Below are 6,969 nucleotides of genomic sequence, written 5' to 3'. Positions count from 1 at the left end.
TGTGGGATTTGCAGTTTGGGCCCTGCCTCCCTTAACATCCAATCAGTTTTTACTTTCCGATCGGAGCCGGATCCTTCCCCACCGACTCTCTCATTCAATATCTTCCTCTTCCCGATTGTTCTAATTTTAACGCAACAGATATTCCACCGCCTTAACATAGGTACACATTTGAAACATCCCTTTCATCTCTCTTCTAATAGCTCCTCTGCAACATCCCCCGTTAGTCTTCCGCCGCCTCCTTGTCTTTTCTACTAGCACCTGACGTCGCTGTTAACAAGCACCTCTAACCTTCATCGAACATCTTCAACAATCGGCGAAGACTTCACAGTTTTGAGGTTTTTGGCGCCGGTTGGGCGACGATGGCGCTTCTACCGGATGACGTTGGTCGGATAATCTGTTACCGATGTTGAGCCGCAAACGGATTTGAGGTTATCTGAAACCAGCTGAAGCCACCATCTTCCTCCGGAGAGAGCAGCGACAACCTGATAATGTTCAGCCAATGTTGCTCATGCGTCTTCTGGTCAGTTTTTTGGTATGTGTAATTACAATAGTAATACTCTTTCTTCTTTCGCTTAATGCTTTGATTGTAATTCCACTTGATAATCTCAATTAGGGTTATAATTTGTGTGATTCTTCGGTTTGATCCCCTTGGATTCCGAGCTTTCTGAATTCAAATATCTCCATTTCAATTACGAATTCCATTGCTTTTAAGTTTGTGGGATTACCTGATTCAAGTGTGTTTAACATGCGAAGATAGTAGAAATGAATATATGTAACATATGTTCTTAATCGGTTTTGATTTTTTCTAACTTCAAAGCTTCTTTGTTGTAGACAATATGATCAATAACAAGGTGAAATCCGGCTCAAAAATATTCCAAAATTCAGACAAAAAAGAAGGTATAGGGCAAATGATCAATACCTGCAATTCAAAGCACACACATAACACACAGACCTTGAATGTTCATCATCTATCCACTTTTTTTTTGGTAATATGAATGTAAGAATGCATGTACTTTACACCTGTCACTATGTATTACTAGCTATGAAGTAATTTCGATATGCATAGTGACATATAATATTTTGCTATTCTCGATGTCATCATAAGTTTCACATACTAATTTTGATCCATTTTTTTGATAAACTTTTTAATTCTTATCTGTTCAGAAACTTGAGGATGACTCCATTAGACATACAGTTTAGAGGTTGGCAAGGTATCGTTTTTAAAGGTGTATATATAATCTTAAACAATTATATGTTGTCTTGATGTAGATTTGTTTATCATTAGCTTTATTTTTTTTGTTTATTCTTAATTGAAGAAGCAATCTGATATTTTGTTAAATTCTGATTACTTGGATGCTATGTGGCTTACCTTAAGAGAAAATTATCTGCTTCATGAAGCCACTGCTTCTGAAAAGGTACTTTATTAAACAAAAATGTTCACATTTATTTTGCTTATATTGTGAAATTTAACTATTTATTGTCTCAAACTAATCTACAGGTCACTTATGAAGACTTTTCCCAAATTGCTTCTCTATGTACAGAAAAAATGGCTGAAAGTGTTATTGTTTCTTCAGCCCTTCAAATTTCATGAAATTTGGAAAAGATGAATCAGGAAGGATTCTCATTCTTCCTTTTTATCTGAACGTAATGTGCATGATGAGATTCTATGAAATATAATTTGTTACCTGTAACTTTTTACATATAAATTTACACAAATTTCCAGTAGAAGTATAACTTTTAATATAAAAAAAATCATATTATTTACAATGTACAAGTTTCTCTTACTCAAGCTAGAATTGATGTGAGTGAACTTGAGGAGAAGCTTGTATTGTTTTTTCATTATTATTAACTTACTAGAAATTAATCATGTTTCTTAAAACTTTAGTTTTATTTTAATTTTTATGAACATTGTATATTTGTATGACAGGAAATGGAGGCTTATATCAGAGGTCTTATTCCTAATTTGGCTTAGCTTTGTGACATGCCTACAAAATTTGTTCAAATGTATTGCCACATAGCTGCATTTGTGATTCCAGTAGGCGAGGTTTGTCACTCTTATTTCTCTTTCTTTTTTTTTAAATCTTACAATTTTCAATATGGTACATCTTATATTTAAATTTTTCTTTAGGTCCTTACATTGTTCATCTTTGAAGAATTATTTTATTCACAAGGCTTGCATAAATAGGAAAGTGAAGAAGGTAATGCCGAAAACACCGAGAACTGGTTTTCACTAGCATCTGCACAACGAATATGTGGTGAGCTTATTTAATATTTGATTTCAACACATGTAACTTTCTTATTTCAAAACTCAGAAAAAAAAATCATGTGTAGATACGTTTCTTGACCTTGATAAAGATGGAAATAGCACGTTAGACCAAGAGGAGCTTCAAGGATATTCAAATGGGACGTTGACAATATTTTTATTGAGAGAGGTAGTGAAAAAAGTGAATAATATTTCAAATGATTAAATGCAAGAAATATCAATGTACTATGAACAAATTCTTAAATTTTTTTGTACCTTGTAGCATTTAATGAGCATGTCCACCATGAAGTAAGTTGTTTTCTTTTGCTCTAGTGTAGTTTTAGTCAGTTGATAATTTTATAAAACCGACCTTAATTTATTTACATTTTTTCTATAACTTACCTTCGTGCTCTAAGTAACTAATTGGTGATTGTTCTTTTCCTATTTATTATTTGGCACACAACATTATTATTAAGGGTGTTAACTAAAACATACAAAGCATTGTGTATGGATTAATGGTCGTCTGACCATTTATATATAAACTATGTTTTAAGCAGGTTAGAATGGAGAAATTAGGAGATAGAATTGCATCGTTTCAACAGATATGGGAACCATTAGGATATCATGACTGCAAAATGCCCAGAGGCCAAAAGGAAGAACAAAAACAGAGATGTAAATAGACAAGAGTCAAAACCATACATAGTCATTCGATTTCTTTCTTTATTCCACTACCCTTTCCATTTTGTTAAAGCCACCACTTCCACTAAAAAAAATTCAAAATGACCAAAATACCCCTACCTTAAACCTAAAAAACACTGATACTTTGTTAGGTAAGTACCAATTTCATGATCTTTCATTTAATCCCTTCACACCAGAAAGACATGATTCGTTTAGCCCTTGATTTTGAATATTAATTTAGAAAAAGGACATTGAAAAGTAGGATACTATTTTGTGACATGGCTTTGTGAAACTTTGTGCGCAGGTGATGACTAAAAGGACAAATGTCGTTGGAATGAAGCACTTTTGTGGGAGACGGTTCAATGCTTACAAGGACTACAGGGGATTTAGGAGGCCATATGTATCTCCTTATTTATGTTCCCTGTATGGATGCGAGCTAGCTTCTCATATTTCACTTCAACAAACAACAACCTACTTTAACGTCCTGCAGGTGCTTATCGCCTACCTCTGTGAGGTAGGAGATTTCATGGAAGCAGTCCAAACCAGAATTGAAGAAGGATTTGCCGCAGAAGACAAAACAGAGTACACTAACGTGAGTTATGAAATTCTGAAAAACATACTTGAAGAGGCCAAAGTTGAGGACCTCTCCATGCAAGACAATATCTCCTTTATGCTTGAATCAATCCACAAAAGGATTGGAAAATACAAACATGTAATGAAGGAGGCGTCGGATAAGTAGAAGCTAACACTAGACCTACTTTCTATCAATGTTTTTATCCGGTAGGTTTAAACGAATGTAATGAACTCCGTCTTCACATCAAATAAACAAGACTTCACGTCACTTTCTGCATACTCCCGATTAAAAAAAATATACGCATGAACGTCTTCTAACCCAACTCATTACAAAAATAGCAAGTGAAAACATGAAAAATTCCTCGTTAATTCTTAACAAATATTGTCAATATATTTCAAAACCACAGCAGAGGCAATTGATAATGGGAAGAAAATCATCAAAAACTTACCAACCCCCGCAAAGCGGGGGATCCTTTACTAGTTCATCCTGTTTATTAGAATGAAGATTAGTTAACTTTTTTGGTTTGTGACACAAAAAACTTATTGCGAAAGCTATGAGTTCAAAAATTAAAATCACTAAAACTAAAATCTCTATCAGATTTTTTTGCTTTAAAAAGATCTAATACTCGATCCCCAAATATCTGCATCTTTAGTGATATTAGGGAATAAGCATGTATAGACCTACAGATCAGATCTGCAACTTCCGTCAGGATCTCCAAATATAATCTCCAAACGGTATTCAATAAGAAAGGAACTAGATGTCAGATTTAGACGAATGAAACGTTACTAGATATAGCATAAATTGGAAAGTTGAGCAGTAAAAATTTATTGGAATCGAAACAATTACATAAGGAAACGTTATATAAATTTACCTTTCCAAGCATCAGATACATGGGCCTCCGACAAACCCACAAAACCAACTCTTGAAATGCTATCACTACTAGAAAACATGGCGTTTTCCTACGGAAAATAGCTACGGAAAATTTCCGTAGCTAATTAGCTACGGAATCGCTACGGATCAGCTATAGAATGGGATGCCCTAGTTTAGTAACGGAATAGCTACGGAATAGCTACGGATGCGGGTACGTAGCTATTCCGTAGCTAATTAGCTACGGAATAGCTACGGAATAGCTACAAATGCAAATCCGTAGTTATTCCGTAGCTAATTAGCTACGGAATGGCTACGGAATACCTACGGATACTAATTACCTACGGATTAGCTACGGAGTATGCTTTCCGTTAGAATTCCGTAGCTAATCCGTAGCTAAGTAGCTACGGATTAGCTACGGATTTTTCTTATTTTCAATTTTTCGGGCACCAAATGTCGTTTTTTTCGCTTCGTTTTTTTCACACCTCGACTATACATGATTATCTTTATTTTCACCAACTTGTAGCTATTAATATCGTTCATAAAGTCGTGTGCCCCTTCAGGATCAAGTACTCGTTTCACAATTTTACATTATAATGCCTATACTTTTCACCAACTTGTGATGGATTATGTTTGTATATGTATATTTATATACATGAATGAGTTGTGGTATATGTGTACTTGTATATGTGTATGTATACGTGTTTGTGAGATGTATGTGTACGTATTCATAAGCATTATAGTGTTAAACCATTAAACGAGCAATGGATCCCGTATGTACACACGACTTTATAAATGATATTAATAGCTATAAATTGGTGAAAATATAGATAATCATGTATAATAGAGGTGTGAAAAAACGGAGCGAAAAAAACGACGTTTGGTGCCCGAAAAATCGAAAATAAGAAAATCCGTAGCTAATCCGTAGCTAATTAGCTACGGATTAGCTACAGAATATGCTTTCCGTTAGAATTCCGTAGCTAATCCGTAGCTAATTAGCTACGGATTAGCTACGAATTTTTCTTATTTTCGATTTTTCGAGCACCAAACGTCGTTTTTTTCGCTCCGTTTTTTTCACACCTCTATTATACATGATTATCTTTATTTTCACCAACTTATAGCTATTAATATCATTCATAAAGCCGTGTGCACATACGGGATCCATTACTCGTTTACTGGTTTAACACTCCTCGCTTCCATTTTAGCGATCGACTCCTACACTCCTCGCTTCTGTCTTCCCACCTTCGTCTTCTGTGAACGCTACCCAAAACCACCCCTCGTTGCTCGTCCCTTCTCCGGCTCGTTCACCCCTTTTCCGGCGTTCCTTCCCTCTCCGACAGCATAGCTCCTCCGGCATAACCCCTCTTTGCTCGATTTCTTCTCCTACAAAGGTAAACCCTAGATTTTTTCTTTTTTTAATTTGAAGAATGTAATGTAGATGCTTAATCACTTGCTCGATTTCTTCTAGGGTTTAATTCCCTACAAGGCGTCCCGCCTCACATCTCCCACGAATGGTCGTCATTGTTGGCAACCGTCGTCGGTTCAGTTTGTCGCCGACGCCACCACCCACTGAAGAAGCCGGTTGTCACCGGTTTAGCATGAAGCACCGTCGACCTGGCCGCTGTATCTGTCCCACTGCCATTCTCCACCATATCTGCTTCAACTGTCGCCTCCCTCCATTCTTATTTTCCTACTTTCTTTGATGAATGTAAGCCCTAATCTTTTTGGTATCAATCTAGGAATCAAATTACTCCTTGGTATTTCAGTTTCTTTGACATGATTTATTGAAAATTTTATTAAGTTAATTGTGTATTTATTGTTTATATATGTTTCTTTTGTTGGGAGTGGATATTTTGTTTATATCTGTTTTTTCTGTTACAGGTTGAAAATGGAAAAGATGCTACAATAGTGGCTTGAGACCTGTAGATGTTGATTTAAAAGATTCTTGTAACATCCTTTTTACTTTCTTTGTAGAGGAGATAAAAAATCGAGTTATTGAGCTATGAGTTTTTGTTTAGAAGCATCAAATTCGAATCTTAGATATGAAAAGAGAGGAATTTGATGTTCTTAGGGTTGTTCAAGTTGTAGGTTGCATAAAATGCTTATTGTGAATCAAGTATCAACACACCACCATATCGATTGTGGGTTGCATAAATTCTAGAAAATGATTGCTTTTAAATCCAACTTATGTTTATGGTCTATTATTACTTAAGTTGATTTTTTCCTGCAAGTTTATGCTTATGGAATAGTTTGGGTTCCATGTACAGGTACAATATCTATTGTTTCACATATAGCCAATTGGGTAACTTGCAACTAAATTTGCTTAAGTGGTTGGAAAGAAAATCATAATCCAAGGACTCTATTTGCATTTCGGTAAGATCAAGTAAACTTTTCTGTAACTACTATGCATTTATGAGTTAGGTTTTCACTAATATATTGCTCAATAGCCTTTGGTCATGCTATTATTTTATGATTTCTGCAATTACCATGAACTACTTTAAATTCAGTATATTTTGCCTCTTAAATGCAAGATATACATGATTATTATAACGACTTACTTATAGCGTTGTACTTTCAAAAATGTTCCCAATTATGGCTTTAATAAACA

General features: G+C 35.1%; 1 long non-coding RNA gene across 13 annotated transcripts; it reads left to right on the top strand.

Moving 5' to 3' along the window:
* LOC145115699 (uncharacterized) lies at positions 1 to 3,770 on the top strand. 13 transcript variants are annotated; one of them, XR_013711677.1, is made up of 9 exons: positions 1 to 532; positions 832 to 897; positions 1,165 to 1,226; positions 1,376 to 1,415; positions 1,499 to 2,044; positions 2,129 to 2,255; positions 2,332 to 2,432; positions 2,800 to 3,072; positions 3,225 to 3,770. It is a non-coding gene; the product is annotated as an uncharacterized LOC145115699 (long non-coding RNA). The 13 variants fall into 13 exon arrangements; XR_013711675.1 differs by lacking the exon at positions 2,800 to 3,072 and having other exon boundaries at positions 19 to 532; positions 1,499 to 1,644; positions 1,928 to 2,044; XR_013711684.1 differs by lacking the exon at positions 2,800 to 3,072 and having other exon boundaries at positions 6 to 520.
* The last annotated feature ends 3,199 nt before the right edge of the window (positions 3,771 to 6,969 follow it).

The sequence above is a fragment of the Lactuca virosa genome, chromosome 5, assembly GCF_052849685.1.
Source record: "Lactuca virosa cultivar CGN04683 chromosome 5, Lactuca_virosa_CGN04683_v6, whole genome shotgun sequence".
NCBI lineage: Eukaryota > Viridiplantae > Streptophyta > Magnoliopsida > Asterales > Asteraceae > Lactuca > Lactuca virosa.
The sequence above is the reverse complement of the archived record's forward strand: the minus strand, read 5'-3'. Positions and strand labels throughout refer to the sequence as shown.